Source organism: Sorghum bicolor, chromosome 10 (assembly GCF_000003195.3).
Source record: "Sorghum bicolor cultivar BTx623 chromosome 10, Sorghum_bicolor_NCBIv3, whole genome shotgun sequence".
Lineage (NCBI taxonomy): Eukaryota > Viridiplantae > Streptophyta > Magnoliopsida > Poales > Poaceae > Sorghum > Sorghum bicolor.
The window spans coordinates 38,806,977-38,828,826 of NC_012879.2; the positions used below are offsets into that span (position 1 = coordinate 38,806,977).

The window sequence follows — 21,850 nt, forward strand, 5'->3', positions numbered from 1 at the left end:
CCGAGGCCACGACCACGTGGAAGATGGCCAAGCTGAGCAGCCGCAACGCCTCCTCCTCCCCCCCTCCCCCAATGACGTTCTCAAGCCGGAGGAGTGCGTCCCCGAGCCAAAGGCCCATGGGGGATGCTGATCCACGTGCGGCGGAGTCGCAAAGGAGGAGGTGGTGGCGGTGGTGGTGGTGCAGCGAGCGCATGGTCGACGTAGTACGCCGGCAGCTGAGTTGGTGCCAACATCCATGCCGCGATGGTCGGTGGAGATGGACGGCGTGCAGGCAATTGCTCTATGCCTAGTGACAGCCATTGGCTCTATGCTCGGGAGACAGCGTCGGTGTCGGGTACTGGATCGGCAACAATAGCTCTATGCCCAGTGACAGCCATTGGCTGGCCACCATGGATGGTGGTAGTGGTGGGCAAGGGCCGTCGCCGTGGAACGGGCACCTTGGCTGGGGTGGAGCCAGCAAGGCGAGGACCGGTGCTGGAGTGCCGGTGGAGCTGGTGACCTCGACGGTGGTGCCGTGGGCGGAGCCGTGGACGATGTTGACACTTGCTAACACCACTTGAATACCAGGTTGTCATCCCCAGCATGGCACTAGAGTGTACTATGGTATTTATACGCACACAGATAAATCCGCAAGCGCACGGATACCGTTGTAGCTTTTACCCAGTTAAAGGTTTTATCGTATCCACAGGGAAACGGGAGAACTGATCTACGCTCTAACTTAACCTAGGTAGATAGGTAAGTGTAAATAGGAAAGATGGTAGAATTGAATAAGAACAATATTAAGAGTAAGATAACAATGGGTGATAATATGAGAATGGAGAGTAGAGCAATCTAGTATATGGGCGATGGTAGGAGAATAGAGAGGGTAACTATGGTTTCTCTACATCAAAGGGTATGTCTATGTCTGGGACGAACCACGTGATAAGAATACACCACAAAGGATGCTTATCCATAGGCTGATAAAACCTACCTGTCCTGCTAACAGGAGGTGGACTACAGGGGACCAACGTAACTGTCACCTACGTGGCCTACCACACGATCCGGCTAGATAGGGGATATCCGCAAGTAATCTAGGTCTAAGCACCACACTTACACCTATACTACAACTTTAACCTATAGGGTCCTATAGATTAAAAGTACTCAAAAGAGTTGTGAACTAGAACATACATGAATAGTAATTGCATAATGAAATAGAAGTAGATTACCAGAGTCATCCCATGAGCAAGCTTGATTAGAACTTGATCATGGCGAAGTACAACCGGAGGAAGAACCGACAGGCCGTCCTCTCCTCCAATCCTCCCTCTCTCTCCATCTCGCTACTATCTAGATCTACTCTAGTTTAGACATTAGAGGAGAGCTCTCATCTCCAAACCCTAGCTTTTGCTCTCTCTATGTAGAGGAAAGGTTATCCTTCGAGGGCACCTCTCAACTCTACAATGAACTTGTTCTCCTCCAGGGGCCAAGGGGTCTGCTTATATAGTCCCCTCAAGTGAATCTAGGCCGTCGTATCAAACCGACATTGATCGCACGGTTTTCCTTGATCCTTTAGGTCGGTGGAGCATAATCCGCGAGGTTGGTCGTGATTGGTGGAAAAAAGTGGGCGAGCGCCCTAAGGAGTAGGGCGGGCGCCCTATCCCTGAGCCCGCTCGGCATCCCGTTTGTTCCCGTGGCTTTTGGAGTCTTCTAGATGATAGAAAATTGCGCGGCACGTTAATATCTCCATGTAAACCCGACATGTGGGCCTTTCCTCCATATTTCCTGATAACCCCCTGCAGAAATAGACAAACACCAAAACACGTGGAATTGTCAGATAAAACCCTAAGTCTGGGTGTTGGTTGTATTTGGATCCTTTTCTTTATTTATTTGATGATTATATTTGGTACTTAAGGACCGTCAACAACTCCCCCAAACTTACCTCTTGCTCGTCCCTGAGCAAGGATGGACTCAAGAGTTTCTACAGTGGTTTCATGCCTTAAAAGTACACATGCGTTGAAGCAAGATCTCATCTCTAAGTTAAAGTAAACTGTTAAGACTTAAAACTTACTCATTTTACCTTTCACCATGGGGCTTGCAACCGTCACTTGTGTCTCGAGCAGTTAGAAGATAGAACGGTCTAGTCAAGTGTCATGTCTCTTATTCTTGATTAGCTATAGCTCTGGAGTTTTTGTAGATTTTCTAATAAAACTTAGAGATTCCTTGTATGACTCTCTCAATTCTTTCTTTTGTGGTATTTCTGGATCCTTTCCAAGGCAGTAATGGTATATGCCTTCTCTCAAAGTATGTGGTATTTTTGGTATGAGGCATAGTGATATTGCCTTCTCTCTCACCCTACTCTAATAAGGCTTGATATCTGGAGCTCATAGGTGGAAGATAAAGTATACATACTTACAAGACATTTATTGCATAGTCAAACCATGGATCCAAAAGAACAAGTCAATAAGTCAAATCAAGATGTGCATGTGTGGCGAATGAATGGTGTATGGTGATGATGGTGATAATGGTGAAAACAATGGTGAAAGTCTAATTCTACTTTTGCTCTTTTGAGGAGATACATACCTTTCTTGCACTTGAAGCTTTTTGAGGGAAATGAGATGCTCTATATTTTCTTTTTCTTTTCTCTCAGGTGGGTATCTTGTACCTCTAATTCTACTATCCAACACTTGTCCATTTTTACCTCTCGTCTTACTTTTTCTTTTCTTCGAGGTTACGGGCACTTGCCCCTTTTTATTTCCTCATATTTTTTTATTTTTTTTTCAGAGCACTCACCCTCCTTGAATAATGTAGCAAGTGGTAGTAACCAAAATATCTCGAGCATTTATTTCACAGGGAATAACAGGGATAGGATAATGTTTTTGGCTATTCTCTCCCGGATAGGAGTAGAATCATTTTAGGTGAATCTGGAGATGGAAATGAGTGGATGTATGTGGATGCGTACTTCCAGAGTAGAAGTAGCATGTATGAGTGAACGTGCAAGTGAATCTTGATTTTAACCGCATGACAAGCTCCTACGGGTCTACACAGCTTGACCACACTCAATGCTCATAAGCAGTAAAAAGTAAATGTATGGTTCATAGTCTAATAAGCATGTATATATGGCTGTGGTAGGATTTTAAACTCTCATCATACAGGAACTCATTATGCAACATTTTAAAGATTTTCAAAGATAAAATTCTCCAGAATTCTAGCATCTCTAGGAACAAAAAAATAGCAGCTCAACCTTCCCATATCGTATCCGTTAACGACTTAGACTTTAGATCAAGTAATCTTCCCACAAGTTCTTTGTTACTACCACTTGCTATATTATCTCAAGAGATGAGTGCTCTAAAAAAAAGAGAAGAAAATAAAAATATAATACGAGGAAATAAAAAGGAGCAAGTGCTCGGAACCTCGAAAGAAAAGAAAGAGTGAGACGAGAGGTAAAAATGGACAAGTGTCTGACCGTAGAATTAGGGGTGCAAGATACCCACCTGAGAGACAAGAAAAAGAAGAGCATCTCATTCTCCTCATAAAGTTTCAAAAGCAAGGAAGGTATGTATCCCCTCAAAAGAGCAAAGTAGAATTAGACTTCCACCACCATTGTTTTCACCATTGTTATCACCATCATCACCATACACCATTCATTCGCCACACATGCACATCTTGATTTGGCTTATTGATTTGTTTCTTTGGATCCATGGTTTGACTATGCAATAAATGTCTTGTAAGTATGTATATTTTATCTCCCACCTATGAGCTCCAGATATTAAGCCTTATTAGAGTAGGGTGAGAGAGAAGGCAATGTCACTATGCCTTATACCACAAATACTACATATCTTGAGAGAAGGCATATACCATCAATGCCTTGGTAACGATCCAAAAATACCACAAAAGAGAGACCTGAGAGAATCATACAAGGAATCTCTGAGTTTTATTTGAAAATCTGCAAAAACCCCAGAGTTATAGCTGATCAAGAATAAGAGACATGGCACTTGGCTAGGCTGTTCTATCTTTTAACCACTCAAGACAGAAGTGACAGTTACAAGTCCCATGGTGAAGGTAAAGTAAGTAAGTTTTAAGTCTTGACAGTTTACTCTAACTCAGAGATGAGATCTTATTTAAAAAGCATGTGTACCGTCAATTTTTAAAGATATTGCAACTACTTATGATCCATTGCTGACTCTATCCTTGCTCAGGGACGAGCAAGAGGTAAGCTTGGGGGAGTTTGTGGACGGTTCTTAAGTATCAAATTTAATTATCAAATAAATAAAGAAAAGGATCCAAATGAAATCAAGATCCAGACATAGGGTTTTATCTGACAGAATTCCACGAGTTTTGGTGTTTGTCTATTTCTGCAGGGGGTTATCAGGAAATATGGAAGAAAGGCCCACATGTTAGGATTACGTAAAGATATTAACGTGTTGCGCAATTATCTTACATCTAGAAGACTCCAGAAGCCACGAGACCGAAGCGGAGGCGAAACGGGGCCAGACCCTGGGCGGCCGCGCAGTTGGTCAGGGCGCCCGCCCACCTCCTGAGTCCAATCAGGACTCTGCTTTGCGGGAGATCTCCACCGACCTAAAGGATGAATCTAAACCATACAATCTATGTTGGTTTGATCCACGGGCCCATATTCACTTGAAGGGACTATAAAACCAGACCCCCTGGCCCCTGGAGGAGAGAGCCTCTCAACCCTAATTCATTGTTCCATCAAGGGAGAAGAAGCCTCTGATCAAGATTAGAGCCACCACATCAATTAGATATCTAGATTAGCATAGCTACATAGGATTAGAACTAGAAGGAGTCAATCTTCGATTGGTTTCCGGATCTGTCAAGAGGATTCTTGGTAATTCTCTAATTGTGCTTCTAATTGCTTTCTAATTATCTTTGTTCTTCAATATTATGAATATGACTTTGTTCTACTTCAATATATTGCTTATGACTTTGCTCTACTTGCTTATATTCAAGATTATATTGTTCTTAGTTTGTCATAGTTATGTACTTGGCTTAGTTAGATTGGATCTATATACATGCTTAGGATCGTATAGCGTTTATCCATCGGATCCATGGGTAAATGATAGATATTGTGTAGGCGTGGTGCTTATACCGTATTTATCTGCGATTGTACCCAATATGCCAGATCGTGGGGTGGTTCGTGATAGTGACAGCTTCATTGATTCTTATATAGTCCCCCTCTCGTGTATTGGGCTGGCAGAGCAACATTATTATAGGGGAGTGATTGCTATGTTTCTCATATTCCTTGCTAATATCACTATGCATGGGCGTAGTCTTGTCTCGCAATGATTGCTAAGTATGCTTGCACTAACTATGATATGCTAGACTATATAGTTGAGAATAACTTAGGGAATATTCTTGTAGTTCGTTCTAATACCATGCTAATGACTTTCTAGAGTATCTAATTGAGGTGCTTATCATATTTATTATGTGGCTAGATCAGATTAGTTATCCTTGTCACTATTATTATTTCATATATCTTTTATGTGACACTTATCCCTGTATGAAGAGTTAGATATAATGTTCTCAATTATACATGCAATGATAGATGCTCAATCTCATATTCTATTCTGTAATCATTAGTGATGATTGCTAATCCCTTCCCAGTGGTAAAAATATAAATAACGATACCTGGAATACTTCCCGGTTAAAATGCTGCATCGGTATTAATCTGTGCGCTTGCAGATCCAATTCATTATTTATTTAGAAGAGCAATTGCATATTTCAATACCGCGTCTCTTATATCATGCTGGGGATGACAACTTGGCTTAAGTGGTGTGAGGGATAGGTTTGGCATTTTTGGCACCGTTACTAGATTTAGAGAACTTAGTCTACTTTTGGTAATGATGTTAAGAATACCCAACAAGCATTTTTGGCGCCATTGCCGGGGAAGGTTGATTACTAATCAGGAATGGAATAAAAGATTTTGAGTTATCATTCGCATCACTAATATGATTGAGCTTATCTATTCTCTCATACAATTTTACCCCGATATTTTTCTATTTTATCTTATGCAGGGGAATGTATGAATAGAAGACATCTTCCAGGAAATTTTGTTGACAATCCTGAAGCATTATTCAAGAAGACGAGAGCCAAGCTAAAGAAATCATCAACACTTTAGCAGGAAGCTTCATCCAATCAAGAAGATCACCGGAACTTGTCCTCAGAGTTCGAAGCCATGGCGAACAAATCAATCCGCGAGTTCTCAGCTCCCACTACGGACAACATCCGCACTGGACCTGCTGCAGAGATCGATGGCAACTTTGAGCTCAAGCCTGGACTTATCAACATGGTGCAATCCAACCAGTTCTGTGGGAAGGCACACGAAGACGCTAGTGCTCATTTACAACACTTCCTGGAGATTTGCAACACATTCACCATAGCAGGAGTTTCCAAAGACGCTATACTACTTCGCCTCTTCCCATTCTCACTGTTAGGAAGAGCGAAGCAGTGGTTCTACGCTACAAAGGAGAAGAATACTACGTGGGCACTCTGCTCAACAAACTTCCTGGCTAAGTTCTTTCCCATGGGCAAGACCAATGCTCTCCGTGGGAAGATTACAAGTTTTCAGCAACAAAATGATGAATCTGTTCCAGAAGTATGAGAGCGCTTTCAAGACTACATCCTAGAATGTCCCCATCATGGAATGGAGAGTTGGCTACTGATGCAGACATTCTATCATGGGCTCCGCAACAGTGCCCGAGAGACCATGGATGCTGCAGCTGGAGGAGCATTCTTATCACTTACTATACCACAAGCCACAGCTCTTGTGGAGAAGATGGCGTCCAACCAAAGCTGGAATGAAGAGAGGACCCAGACACGCAAGAGAGGTGGAGGTATGCATCAGCTGAAAGAGGTAGACATGCTGTCTGCAAAGCTAGACCTGCTCATGAAGAAGCTCGACGATAGAGCTGGAGACAAGAAAGAAGTTATGCACATCTACGACTCTCACATGACTTGTGAGGAGTGTGGAGACACTGGACACTCAGGCAACCACTGCCTTGAGATACTTGAGGATGTGAACTACATCAACAACAACAACAACTACTACAACCGTCCTCAACAAAATCAAGGTTGGAATCAACAGAGGCCTAACTACTCAGGTAATTATCAAGGTAACAATTCTTACAACAATAATAATAATTTTCCACCTTTGAGAGAGTTAGTGTCTAATCAAGGAAAGCTAATGGATAACCTATCTAAGAAATTGGCATCAAATGATAGAATGCTAGAAAATATAAATAATAGAATGGATAATTTTTCTACTGCCATCAAGAATCAAATTAGCTTTAATAAAATGATTGAATCTCAGTTAAATCAAATAGCTGCTGCTGTTCCTACTACTAACCCCGGTATACCATCACAACCGGAAGAATTAGAATCTGCAAATCTTGTAGACATGTTTGATGCAGGTAATTGGAGTAACCCCATCACTGAATTTTCTACTGACCGTCTGTCGGTCAAGAGAGGCGATCCAGGACGCCCCGTCATCCCGATCTCCATCGGCATGGTGGACTTCCCAGAAGCACTCTGCGACTTTGGCTCCAGTGTCAACATTATACCCAGGGTACTCTATGAAAAATTCTTTACATATCCTTTATTAGAAACAACCATGTGTTTGCAGTTTGCAGATCAGACGATAACTTTTCCAAAAGGAATAGTGAGGAACCTTTGTGTCCGAGTTGGTACTTTATATGCCCCAGCAGACTTCGTAGTGGTTGAGACCGGAAATGATGAGAGAGCACCTATCATCCTAGGAAGGCCATTTTTGAACACCACGGGAGCTATCATCTACGCTAGTGCTGCCAAGATCAGTTTCTACGTCAAAGGGAAGAAGGAGACATTTTTCTTCAAGAACAAGACTACACAAATTCCAGATCAATCCAGACGTGAATCAGGAAAGAGGACCAACAGGAGGAACAGGAACAAGCAAGTGTGGACCGAGTCAGCTAAGATGGTCACTGTAGTCCATGGAGGCCAAGATCACCAACTTAAGTCACTGTTTTTGACCAAGAAGGACGACCCAGGAATGCCAAGCATCTACTGCTCCATAAATGGATATAACTTCTACAAGACGATTTGCGACACCGGATCGGGCGTCAACATAATGGCCGCAGTCACTTATCGGCTCTTGTTCGGGACCATGCCACTAAGACCAACATACATTCATCTCCAGATGGCAGATCAGACATTTCGAGAAGTTCAAGGAATAGTATCTGATGTCCCAGTCAAAATAGACGATCACCTTGTCTACACAGACTTTCAAGTTGTTGACATAGGAGAAGACGAGTATGATCCACCCATCATCCTTGGAAGACCGTTCCTCAGCACCGTTAAAGCAATTATCTACATTGGAACCGGAGAAGTCCATATGCACTTCCCCTCAGAGAAGGTACGCCGTTATTTTACTGACCCTAACTATATCATTGAAGAATCTAAGCAGGTCAGAAAGAGACGCAACCGCAACCAGAGGAGGCAGATCATCAAGGACGGATGGGCAGACTATGAAGGAGAAGTTGTAAGGTCAGAAGACGTAGAGTTTAAACAGAATTATCCAGAGGAGATTGAAGCACCGAGTCAGGTATGGAAAATGAAGATAACTATACATGAAGAGGAGGCGCTACCGGAAGTACCGACTTCGCCACCCAACGAACCTCAGGACGATTAAGAAATTGGAGAGTCCCGTTCGGAGGACTTAAAAACACCGAACGCCCTGCCAAGAGGTAAACTTGGTAGTTACCCTTTCCCTTTCAATTATTTCAATTATTTCAAATAGTTTACTTAGTTAATTATGTTCGTGCTATCCTAAAAAGAAAATAAAAATATAAAAAACAGTAAGCCCCATATGAGTAGACGAGTGGCATAAAACCTATAAGTACATTCACTGTGGTGGCATAAAAATAAAATAAATATTTTTTCTGCTTTATAAAAACAAAAATATAAAAACAGGGAGTAACAATTATTAAGGAGTCTCAAGATAATAAAGGCTAGATATTTATGCTAACACTTAATCAGTTCCACAAGCTTTGTTGTCTATTTGAGCTCCACAGAATTTAAGAATCAAGAAGACTAGCAGACGGAGGACATTCTAATCGCTGTCAGAATGCTGCTGACTTTCAAATACACCTCTGCCACCTGCTAGCTACATCAAGAGAAATTACGTCAAAATTCAGCTTGGGGGAGAGCACCCCCATTTACCTCGATAAGTATCTCTATCTATTTTTATACTTATATTATTTTAGAATATTAAAATACACATAAACTATGGGAAAACCAAATAAAGATTTTATGCTTATATATGTCTTTTGCTTAGTGTGTTTAATAAATAAATAAAGTGGCTATGCTAATCTGTAGCTAAACAAAAACTTAAGCATGGATATGATGAATAGTTGCTCTGCCTAATTTGCACATTCTAAGTTCTCTCTCAAGTTTAGATATAACTGTTATAATTTAAAGCTTGCCCTAGACCTGAACTTGTGGGATGAAAACTTGATCTGAAGTCTAAGTTGTTAACGGATACGATATGGGAAGGTTGAGCTGCTGTTTATCTGTTCCTAGAGATGCTAGAATTCTGGAGAATTTTATCTTTGAAAATCTTTAAAATGTTGCATGATGAGTTCCTGTATGATGAGAGCTTAAATTCCTACCACAGCCATATATACATGCTTGCTAGACTTTGAGCCACACATTTATTATTTACTGCTTATGAGCATTGAGTGTGGTCAAGCTGTGTAGACCCTTAGGAGCTTGTCATGTGGTTAAATCAAGATTTCACTTGCACGTTCACTCATATATGCTACTTCTACTCCAGAAGTACCATCCACATATATCCATCCATTTCCATCTCCAGAATCACCCAAAAATATTCTGCTCCTAATCCGGGAGAGAATAACCAAAAATATTTCTGTTTCCCCTTGTGAAATAAATGCTCAAGTTATCTTGTTACTACCACTTGCTATATTATCTCAAGAGATGAGTGCTCTAAAAAAAAGAGAAGAAAATAAAAATATAATACGAGGAAATAAAAAGGAGCAAGTGCTCGGAACCTCGAAAGAAAAGAAAGAGTGAGACGAGAGGTAAAAATGGACAAGTGTCCGACAGTAGAATTAGGGGTGCAAGATACCCACCTGAGAGACAAGAAAAAGAAGAGCATCTCATTCTCCTCATAAAGTTTCAAAAGCAAGGAAGGTATGTATCCCCTCAAAAGAGCAAAGTAGAATTAGACTTCCACCACCATTGTTTTCACCATTGTTATCACCATCATCACCATACACCATTCATTCGCCACACATGCACATCTTGATTTGGCTTATTGATTTGTTTCTTTGGATCCATGGTTTGACTATGCAATAAATGTCTTGTAAGTATGTATATTTTATCTCCCACCTATGAGCTCCAGATATTAAGCCTTATTAGAGTAGGGTGAGAGAGAAGGCAATGTCACTATGCCTTATACCACAAATACTACATATCTTGAGAGAAGGCATATACCATCAATGCCTTGGTAACGATCCAAAAATACCACAAAAGAGAGACCTGAGAGAATCATACAAGGAATCTCTGAGTTTTATTTGAAAATCTGCAAAAACCCCAGAGTTATAGCTGATCACGAATAAGAGACATGGCACTTGGCTAGGCTGTTCTATCTTTTAACCACTCAAGACAGAAGTGACAGTTACAAGTCCCATGGTGAAGGTAAAGTAAGTAAGTTTTAAGTCTTGACAGTTTACTCTAACTCAGAGATGAGATCTTATTTAAAAAGCATGTGTACCGTCAATTTTTAAAGATATTGCAACTACTTATGATCCATTGCTGACTCTATCCTTGCTCAGGGACGAGCAAGAGGTAAGCTTGGGGGAGTTTGTTGACGGTTCTTAAGTATCAAATTTAATTATCAAATAAATAAAGAAAAGGATCCAAATGAAATCAAGATCCAGACTTAGGGTTTTATCTTACAGAATTCCACGAGTTTTGGTGTTTGTCTATTTCTGCAGGGGGTTATCAGGAAATATGGAAGAAAGGCCCACATGTTAGGATTACGTAAAGATATTAACGTGTTGCGCAATTATCTTACATCTAGAAGACTCCAGAAGCCACGAGACCGAAGCGGAGGCGAAACGGGGCCAGACCCTGGGCGGCCGCCCAGTTGGTCAGGGCGCCCGCCCACCTCCTGAGTCCAATCAGGACTCTGCTTTGCGGGAGATCTCCACCGACCTAAAGGATGAATCTAAACCATACAATCTATGTTGGTTTGATCCAAGGGCCCATATTCACTTGAAGGGACTATAAAACCAGACCCCCTGGCCCCTAGAGGAGAGAGCCTCTCAACCCTAATTCATTGTTCCATCAAGGGAGAAGAAGCCTCTGATCAAGATTAGAGCCACCACATCAATTAGATATCTAGATTAGCATAGCTACATAGGATTAGAACTAGAAGGAGTCAATCTTCGATTGGTTTCCGGATCTGTCAAGAGGATTCTTGGTAATTCTCTAATTGTGCTTCTAATTGCTTTCTAATTATCTTTGTTCTTCAATATTATGAATATGACTTTGTTCTACTTCAATATATTGCTTATGACTTTGCTCTACTTGCTTATATTCAAGATTATATTGTTCTTAGTTTGTCATAGTTATGTACTTGGCTTAGTTAGATTGGATCTATATACATGCTTAGGATCGTATAGCGTTTATCCATCGGATCCATGGGTAAATGATAGATATTGTGTAGGCGTGGTGCTTATACCGTATTTATCTGCGATTGTACCCAATATGCCAGATCGTGGGGTGGTTCGTGATAGTGACAGCTTCATTGATTCTTATATAGTCCCCCTCTCGTGTATTGGGCTGGCAGAGCAACATTATTACAGGGGAGTGATTGCTATGTTTCTCATATTCCTTGCTAATATCACTATGCATGGGCGTAGTCTTGTCTCACAATGATTGCTAAGTATGCTTGCACTAACTATGATATGCTAGACTATATAGTTGAGAATAACTTAGGGAATATTCTTGTAGTTCGTTCTAATACCATGCTAATGACTTTCTAGAGTATCTAATTGAGGTGCTTATCATATTTATTATGTGGCTAGATCAGATTAGTTATCCTTGTCACTATTATTACTTCATATATCTTTTATGTGACACTTATCCCTGTATGAAGAGTTAGATATAATGTTCTCAATTATACATGCAATGATAGATGCTCAATCTCATATTCTATTCTGTAATCATTAGTGATGATTGCTAATCCCTTCCCAGTGGTAAAAATATAAATAACGATACCTGGAATACTTCCCGGTTAAAATGCTGCATCGGTATTAATCTGTGCGCTTGCAGATTCAATTCATTATTTATTTAGAAGAGCAATTGCATATTTCAATACCGCGTCTCTTATATCATGCTGGGGATGACAACTTGGCTTAAGTGGTGTGAGGGATAGGTTTGGCATTTTTGGCACCGTTACTAGATTTAGAGAACTTAGTCTACTTTTGGTAATGATGTTAAGAATACCCAACAGCGTGATGGCATTTATAGAGATCTACTCAAAGTGGAGATGAAGTAGTGTGATTAGTATTTAACAAATTGAGCAAGTCTCAAAGGTAGGGACAACCAATATAGCAACATGGCAAAGGATTTTTTTTATGTAAAGTACTCCCCCAAGCTTGAATTTTGCAAAATTCAAGTTTGGATGAATTTAATTCAATGTTGTATGATGATTGGTTGGACATACCTTGTGCTTGTCATTCATCCGATCTTCTTGCTCCAATCCTGGAAAGGTTAGTGACAAGAATACCTGAAGGAATATTTTTACAATTATCCTTATATGCTCAATACACAAGGTAATGTTGTAAATAATTAAAAGCTCATGTTACGATCTGATGAGTGCTTATTTTAGGACACTAAGCTTGTCCTTGGGAAACCATCAATTTATGTCGGCGAAGTGGTTTCCCTTCCAACGCTGACCTATATCTAGATCAACTCAACGAGATCTGCAATATTTATTATAGACATATGCATCGACAACCGCCCTTTTAAAGTTTTTATAAATAGAAAGGAAGATGGGGTTGGAGATCTCAAATGTGGTGATGCTGGAGAGACCAGTAGATTGGGAAGATGTTGCATATGAGCATGGAGTAAACGTGGTGGCTATGAAATAAATTCCATGCTTATTAATGTTATCTTTGTCTCCAATCTGAATGTTCGGAGTTTCTCCTGGATTGGTCTCACCTATGTCCTCTGCTGTAGTTGGATGAATCTCATCTTCAAAGGGAGTCAAGAACTCACCATTTGAAATTGAGCCAAAGTCAGAATCCATTAAGACTTCTTCCTTATCCATCCATTCTACACATTCTAGCCATATAGAACTTGTGATCAGGAAAGGGGAGGTGTTAGAATTTTCTTTATGGCTTAGCTCTCCTTCTATGACATTACTTGACATGTCATCCTCATGGTATTTGTGACTCCTATGGTTTGATCGTCTTGATGGATTGTTAGGATCATCGTGAGACTTAAAAGGAGAGGGATAAGAGGGGTCTCTAAGGTCAAGGATGGATTTAGAATATGTGAACATGGAAGGGGTGTAGATAGAATCTTCTATATGGTTTAGCTCTCCTTCACTTGATAAGTCATCCTTGACTTCTTCATACCAGGAACTAGGACATTCTCTAAGAGAACCATTATTGCAAGGATTTGAATTATCGCTGCTTGAAGGTCTCTTATGAAACGAGAAGTCTAAACCATCAGCATTTGAAAGATTTAAGGTCGGAATTCCTTCGTCCCTTGGAGAATTTTGGGATATTGATGGTTTAGGATCGATAACTAATGTTTGGAATTGAAGTGGTTGTGATCTGGCTATCGAAACTTCTTCTTCTTGTCTAGGAACTGGTTCTTTCTCTTTCTCAGGGATATAAATGCTAGGAAACTTTCCACTCAATGAATCAATTAAATCCCTAGCTTCACTAGCAGGTAGGGGATAGAAGGATCCTCTAGAGGCTGTATTCATGGTTTGCTTATTTTCCCTACTAAGGCCCTCAAAAAAGTGAATTAGAAGAACTTCTTCTGGAATAGAAAGCTTTGGGCCAGTGAGAGTAAGGTTAATAAAGCGGTCCTATGATTTGCCGAGAGATTCTTCTTCCAGTTGTCTAAAAGAAAGAATCTCACGCCGAAGTTCCACCACTTTGAAGATTGGAAAATATTTAAAAAGAAAACTATTATATAACTCCTTCCAATCTCCATGAACACTCCCTACTTTGAGTTTGTACCAATGTCTAGCTTTTCCTGTTAAAGAGAACAGAAAAAGCTTCCATTTAAGGGTCTCATTGGACATGCCTTCAATGCGAAGGAGGTCACAGACTCGATAAAACTCTCTTAGGTGTGTGTATGGGTTTTCCTCACCTTCTCCTGAGAAAGGTTGTTTTGAACAAATTCTATGTATTCGGGGTCTATCTCAAAACTAGATACTATGATAGGCTTTGAAGATTTTGGTGGTTCGAGATGTGTGCCCGTAGGTCTATGAAACTGATAGATAGACATGTTTGCATTCATGATAGACCAGAAATCAAGGATTAGATAAGAGGAAAGAATAGCAGAGATGAGGCAAAGGAAAATATATATTTATTTTTATTTTTTTTTAGAAAATGATTAAGCTAGTTCGTAGTCAACTCAGCAACCGTTTCCCCGGCAACGGCGCCAAAAATGCTTGTTGACACTTGCTAACACCACTTGAATACTAGGTTGTCATCCCCAGCATGACACTAGAGTGTACTATGGTATTTATACACACACAGATAAATCCGCAAGCGCACGAATACCGTTGTAGCTTTTACCCGGTTAAAGGTTTTATGTATCCACAGGGAAACGGGAGAACTGATCTACGCTCTAACTTAACCTAGATAGATAGGTAAGTGTAAATAGGAAAGATGGTAGAATTGAATAAGAATAATATTAAAAGTAAGATAACAATGGGTGATAATATGGGAATCGAGAGTAGAGCAATCTAGTATATGGGCGCTGGTAGGAGAATAGAGAGGGTAACTATGGTTTCTCTACTTCAAAGGGTATGTCTATGTCTGGGACGAACCACGTGATAAGAATATACCACAAAGGATGCTTATCCAGAGGCCGATAAACCCTACCCGTCTTGCTAACAGGAGGTGGACTGCAGGGGACCAACGTAACTGTCACCTACGCGGCCTACCACATGATCCGGCTAGACAGGGGATATCCACAAGTAACCTAGGTCTAACCACCACGCTTACACCTATACTACAACTCTAACCTATAGGGTCCTATAGATTAAAAGTACTCAAAAGAGTTGTGTACCAGAACATTCATGAATAGTAATTGCATAATGAAATAGAAGTAGATTAGCAGAGTCATCCCATGGGCAAGCTTGATTAGAACTTGATCATGGCGAAGTACAACCGGAGGAAGAACCGACAGGCTGGCCTCTCCTCCAATCCTCCCTCGCTCTCCATCTCGCTACTATCTAGATCTACTCTAGTTTAGAGATGAGAGGAGAGCTCTCATCTCCAAACCTAAGCTTTTGCTCTGTCTATGTAGAGGAAAGGTTATCCTTCAAGGCCACCTCTCAACTCTACAATGAACTTGTTCTCCTCCAGGGGCCAAGGGGTCTGCTTATATAGTCCCCTCAAGTGAATTTGGACCGCCAGATCAAACCGACATTGATCGCACGGTTTTCCTTGATCCTTTAGGTCGGTGGAGCATAATCCGCGAGGTTGGTCGTGATTGGTGGAAAAAGGTGGGCGGGCGCCCTAAGGAGTAGGGCGGGCGCCCTGTCCTTGAGCCCGCTCGGCTTCCCGTTCGTTCCTGTGGCTTCTGGAGTCTTCTAGATGATAGAAAATTGCGCGGCACGTTAATATCTCTATGTAAACCCGACATGTGGGCCTTTCCTCCATATTTCCTGATAATCCTCTGCAGAAATAGACAAACACCAAAACTCATGGAATTCTGTCAGATAAAACCCTAAGTCTGGGTGTTGGTTGTATTTGGATCCTTTTCTTTATTTATTTGATGATTATATTTGGTACTTAAGGACCGTCAACAAACGACACCACCGAATGCCGCGACGGTGGAGCGACGTTTGCACGTTGGTGTCCCCTGAAACGATGTCGTACAGGGAAACACCCAGGATTCCTATTGAGGTCATGACGTTCGCCCCGAAGAAGATAGCCGTGAGACTCTCCGAGGAGTTCCTGGATGTCCTCCAGTAGTTCCGCCTGAAGGCGGTTGTTGCCGAACTGTATGCCCAAAGTCCGAGCACGGTTCATCGCCATCCAGATGACTTGTAGGATGAGTGAAGCCATTGAGGCAGAATTATGACGAGGGAACGACATGTTTTACTTCGGGTAAAGCCCTGGGGGTCAAGGTCGATCCCTCGACGATGTTCTTTCCAACCGAGCTATTCCCCTCTAGGGCAGGGAAGATCGATGTGTTGATAACGTGTTATGAGTGGAATGTAAAAGTACGAGAACAGAGAGGAAGTGATTGAACTTGGTGTGTTTCTTTTTTCATTGATCACGGTATTTATATAAGTCGAGGGGGAGGGGAAACTCTCCCCCCAAGTAATCTCGAAGCCCACGATGAGTCGTGGTGGATATCATGGAGGTGGAACCGATCTTCACGGGCACGTTCGAAGTCGTGGGGGAAGTCTCAGTCTTCGAGCTGTTAGGATAGATCTCCCGTGAGAGAATCCAAGGAGACGAGATCACCCCAAACAAAATATCCCTAACACTAGCCCTTCACCGATGTGGACATAGTTGAGGTAGGAAGAGACCGAAGAAACCTTATTTCAATGTGTCATCATTGCCAGAACCTCATCAACATTACCAAGAAACCAAGCCCTATATTAAACGATGCCAACAAAAAATTAGACTGTGAAGGGGGCAGGTCCCTACTCCTTAAGCCACTAAAGAGAGAAAGAGATTAGGGGTATCGAGGTGGCAGCAAAGGTGAGTAGTGTAGTAGACTAATCTCTACTATAATTGAAATCTTCTCCAGGCAAATCCCACCTGCAAGATCAACGACTCACAGCACATACCCTATAGATTTAACGGCCCAGATTAGAAGTATGATCACGACCTTACACACCCTCAGCCTCGCGTCAAGGACCTCTCCCCCTCCCCCTCCTCCGCTGGCGCCGCCCACCAGCGGCACGTCTCCGCGCTCGGACTCCAGCTCCTCGCCTCGCCGGCCGCGGCCGCCGCGCCCGACCTCCCTGTCCACCTCGCGCACGACCTCGTGCCGCACCTCGCCCGCGGCAGCCCCCGCGCCATCGCTGCCGCCGCGCGCGTCATAGCCGCCTCGCCATCCGGCCGTGCCGGTCCTCTTCAAGCCGCTGGCAGCGTGTCTCGCCTCTCCCGATCCTCGCACGTCCACGGCGGCTATGGCAGCTTTCTGTGACCTGTCGGCGTCCCCTGCTGACGCTACCCCTTTCCTGCCGCTCGCGCCCGACCTCTACAACCTGCTCACCACCTCCGATTCCAACTGGGCTCTCATCAAGGTGCTCAAGGTGTTTGCACGACTGGCTCCTCTCGAGCCCCGCCTCGCAGCTAGAATCGTCGACCCGGTCTGCCAGCTTCTCACCCGATCCGGGGCCATGTCCCTGACCTTCCAGTGCATCCGTACGGTGCTCATTGCACTGCCAGCACATGATGCGGCTGTCCGCCTCGCCATTGGGAAAGCCAATGAGTTCATTGCCACTGATGATGATCCCAACCTGAGGTACCTTGGGCTTCTGGCTCTTGAATTGGTATGCTTGGCCCAGCATATGCATCCACGGTGCATGATTGCCGGGATGCTATTGCGAAGTCACTGGGTGATGCCGACACGAACATTCGCCAGGAGGCGTTGCATCTCATTATGGGGATGGTTAATGAAAACAACGCCATGGACATTGCTGGTATGCTGATCGGTCATGTTCCTAAGTCAGACCTAGAGTTCACAAATGACATTCTTGGTGCTATTCTAGCAGCATGTGGGCATAATGTGTATGAGATGGTGATGGATTTTGATTGGTATGTTTCGCTCCTGGCGGATATGGCAAGGACCCTGCATTGTGCCCAAGGGGATGAGATTGGTCGGCAGCTTGTTGATGTAGGACTGAGAGTGCAGGATGCACGGTCAGAGCTTGTCCATTCAGCTCGGACTCTCCTGATTGATCCTGCTTTGCATGGAAATCACTTCCTCTTCCCTGTTTCTGGTGAGTATGTGGACTTAACGAAGGATCCTGTTGAGCTTGTTGAAGCACTCTTGCAACCAAGGACCGGCCTTCTGCCAATTTCAGTGAGAGCTGTCTACATCCATGCAGTATTTAAAGTGATTACATGGTGTTTCAGTGTATATGTTGGGAGATTGGGTGATTCAGGCATGGCAATGGATGTCACGTTCGACAGGTTAGCTGCTGATCAAACTGTTAGTTTGGACAGCAATGTTGCACTTGGGTCTGTGGGAGAGCAAGATATTGGGGCGAGCACAGTGCGAAAGGACCCTTTTTCACATGAATCTATACTTTACATGATTAACCTAATTCAAACAACAGTTGGTCCACTGATTAACTGCAATGAAGTAGAAGTACAAGATAGAGCACACAACCTGATTGGTTTTGTCCATTTAGTAAGAGAGATTCAAGAGCTGAACAAAACGAAGGTTGCTGATGGTGACAAGCCAAGCAAGGTTAGAAGAGCTTGTCAAGACTATGTGGACAGTGTTCTGTCAAGAACTAGGTCTGTGAATGCACAAATGAAAGTGGCCCCTCCAGATGGCATTGTCCTGAATGAAAATCTTGTTGAACTTGCTGGCATGGTGAGTGAAGATGATTCTACTCCCTCAACTTCAATCTTTTTCTATCCTTGCAGTCGTCATTCTGTAGATACCAGAGATGAGCCTGCAGTGTCAATTGGTCCATCTTCTGTTTCTGAGCATCACAAGAGGCATGGGCTCTTTTATCTCCAAACAGGGAAAACTGAGGACGAGCCAAATGATTACCCTCAAGCTAATGATTCTCTACCATCTTCTAGCAATAATTCTGTTAATGATGACAAGTTGAAAACTGCTGAACTTGTATTTGGTAGGAAAAAGTCGACGGCCACAAAGTCCAGACCAAAAGTAGTTAAGTTGGATACGGAGGATTTCCTCAGTTCTAGACCACGCGTGCGGCTCCGTCGCAACCAGGGATCGAAGGCTGCGATCACGGAATAAAAAAAAATTATGACAACACAGAGAACCCCACCACCTACAATCTTGTTTTTCTTGCTTGTTTGTCCAATAAGACAGGTATACACCTACACTAACTACAATCAAGTATCTCATTTTTTATGGACTTGTTATCAAAGTTACAAGACAAATGATGCGCATTTGTAGATCCGCTGTGTTTCTCAACTTTTCTACATAGCATTTGTTAAAACTAAATACATGTTTCCAAATTAAGTACTGTAATTTTCATATAGATTTTTTATTAGTGGGGTAGGTTTGTTTTTTAGTTTTATGATTTATTTTAGTTTTGTAATTTTTTTCTAAGAGTCACCGTAGCGTTAGCACGGGCAATATACTAGTGGCGAGAAGTGCAATATTTTTGAACACCTATAACACTACTATAAAAAACATCTTTAGAGGCTGGTAAAGTAGGTTTTCAGGGATGGTTAGCTCAACTGCTGCAATCCAGCGATTATGAAGATAAGTGATTTTCAGCTCTAAAAATCAGTTTTCAAAGGCGGTTGTCTTGAATTTTCATATTTTTTAAAAAAATCAAAGGTTAAAAAATAAGAAACAATATTAAGCTATTAGGGAGAGAGGGAAAGTAGGGGTATCAAGGAAGTGGCCTAGCGGCGATAAGTGCTATATTTTTTAATATCTATAACACTACTAAAAAAACATCTTTAGAGACGGGTAAAGTAGGTTTTCAGGGACGGTCGCCTCAAAAGCTGCATTGCCAATGATTATGAAGATCATGCAGAGGTTGTTGGCTTCAATTTTCATTTTTTTAAAGAATCATTTAGAGGTTAATAAAAATAAGAAACAATATTTTTTATGTAGTCCAAAGGGCTGAGGAACAACCACAGCTCACACGATTTATTTTTCAAATGTTTGGAATAAGTGTCGACATCTGGATTCGATCCCACAACATCTTCCTCGTGTGATCTCTCCACTACCACCACACTATGCAATCTCATGTGTCTAGCTAGTTCTACCATACTATCTATTTGTACTAATACATACGAATCTTGTATCAATATTTTAGCTCATAAATAATCTTAAATAAGAAAACTTTCAACTACACAATTTTAAATCTCGTCGAGCACTACAACTTTGATATAGAACATTTCTCCATCCAAGGTCATTTGAAAATTTTGAAATTTTAAAATTCAAAAGCTAAGACATAATTTATATACTTGGAACTGTAAATGATCTCAAGCAAAAAATTTATCAATTACAATGTTTTAGTTCTCATTGAGATATACAACTTTGATATAAATTTTGTCTTCATTTGAAAAAAAAGTTATGAATTTATTTGTGCTGCAACAATTTTTAAGTATCGTTGACTTAGTAATCTGCCTCTGAAAATTGATTTTTAGAAGCGGTTGACTATGTAAAATCGTTGATAAAAAACACTTATTTTCAGAGACGGTTCCCTCAATGGAACCATCCTAAAAAATAAATACATTTTTATAGGTGGATACTTTAATAAAACTGCCCTTAAAAATTGATTTCTAGCAACGGTTGTATCGCTACGGTGTCTTTCGCGAAGGTTAGTGACAGCGTTGAAAGGTCCTTGTTTGGTTTTGGTAATTGAGTGACAACATAGGTGGACTTATAGTATTTATGTGAGATATACAGGAGATTAGTCCACAGGTGAATATGTGATGATAAAGGAACTCATTGCATACGAGACATGACATGGAGTCATGTGACCAAGGTGGAGAAGATCAAGATGAGGCTTGGCTCGATAGACTAGTTGCAAGTGTGAAGGGCAAGTCAGAGGCTTTGAAGCTAGGGACCGCATGTGACGGTGAAGCTTGAGCAAGACTTGGCGCCGATGGACCAAGGCAATGGTGAAGAGCAAGTGAGGTCAAGATCGATGAACCAATACGGTCATGTGATGATATGAAGTGGATCATATCATTTGTGATTGGTTGGTGCATGTGTTGCATCAACATCGAAGGAGATGGAATGAAATACGCAAGGCAAAGGTATAACCTATAGGGCATTTCATTTCACCTATCTAAGTTGAGTAAAGAAGTGCTTGACCAGATTTAGGATAGATAACCGTACTATAAAGAGGGGAAATCTTTAATTGCAATGGTTATCTAGTGCCACTAAGTGTGAGTCTCTTTTGCATATGCATTGGGCTTAGTGTCGTGGTAAAGAATACTTGAGAAAACCCTAAAAATTATTTGTGAAAATGCTAACTTAAGTGCTCAATTGTTTTTGGTACTTTGTGGGAAAGTTAGCACCTTAAAAAGGGGTTTTGAGTTGGAAAACCGAGCTAGTAGTCATGCCCAAATAGCAAGGGGTCGATCGGAATTATTCACTATCCTATCTGGATATTCTGTTTTTGTGCTTGCAACACAGAGGGGTCGATCGGAATTTTTCCTTGCTTTACCTGGATATTTTCATGGCCCTACCTGGAAATTCCGGTTGAGCTCAAATCTAACCCACGCCAACGGTCAAAAGTGTGTTCGCCTGGAATTATTTCCTACCCGCACTGGAATTTCCAGCGAGGCTGAATCTGACCGTTGGGAGAGCGAGCTGAGGTATTTGGGGCTGCTGCTGCCCTCTTCCTCCTCACTTCTCTCCCCATTTTCTCACTTTAGGAGAGCAAGCAAGTTAGGGTTCCTCCTCT

General features: G+C 41.9%; 1 pseudogene; it reads left to right on the forward strand.

Moving 5' to 3' along the window:
• On the forward strand, window positions 24-19,209 carry LOC8073031 (annotated as a pseudogene).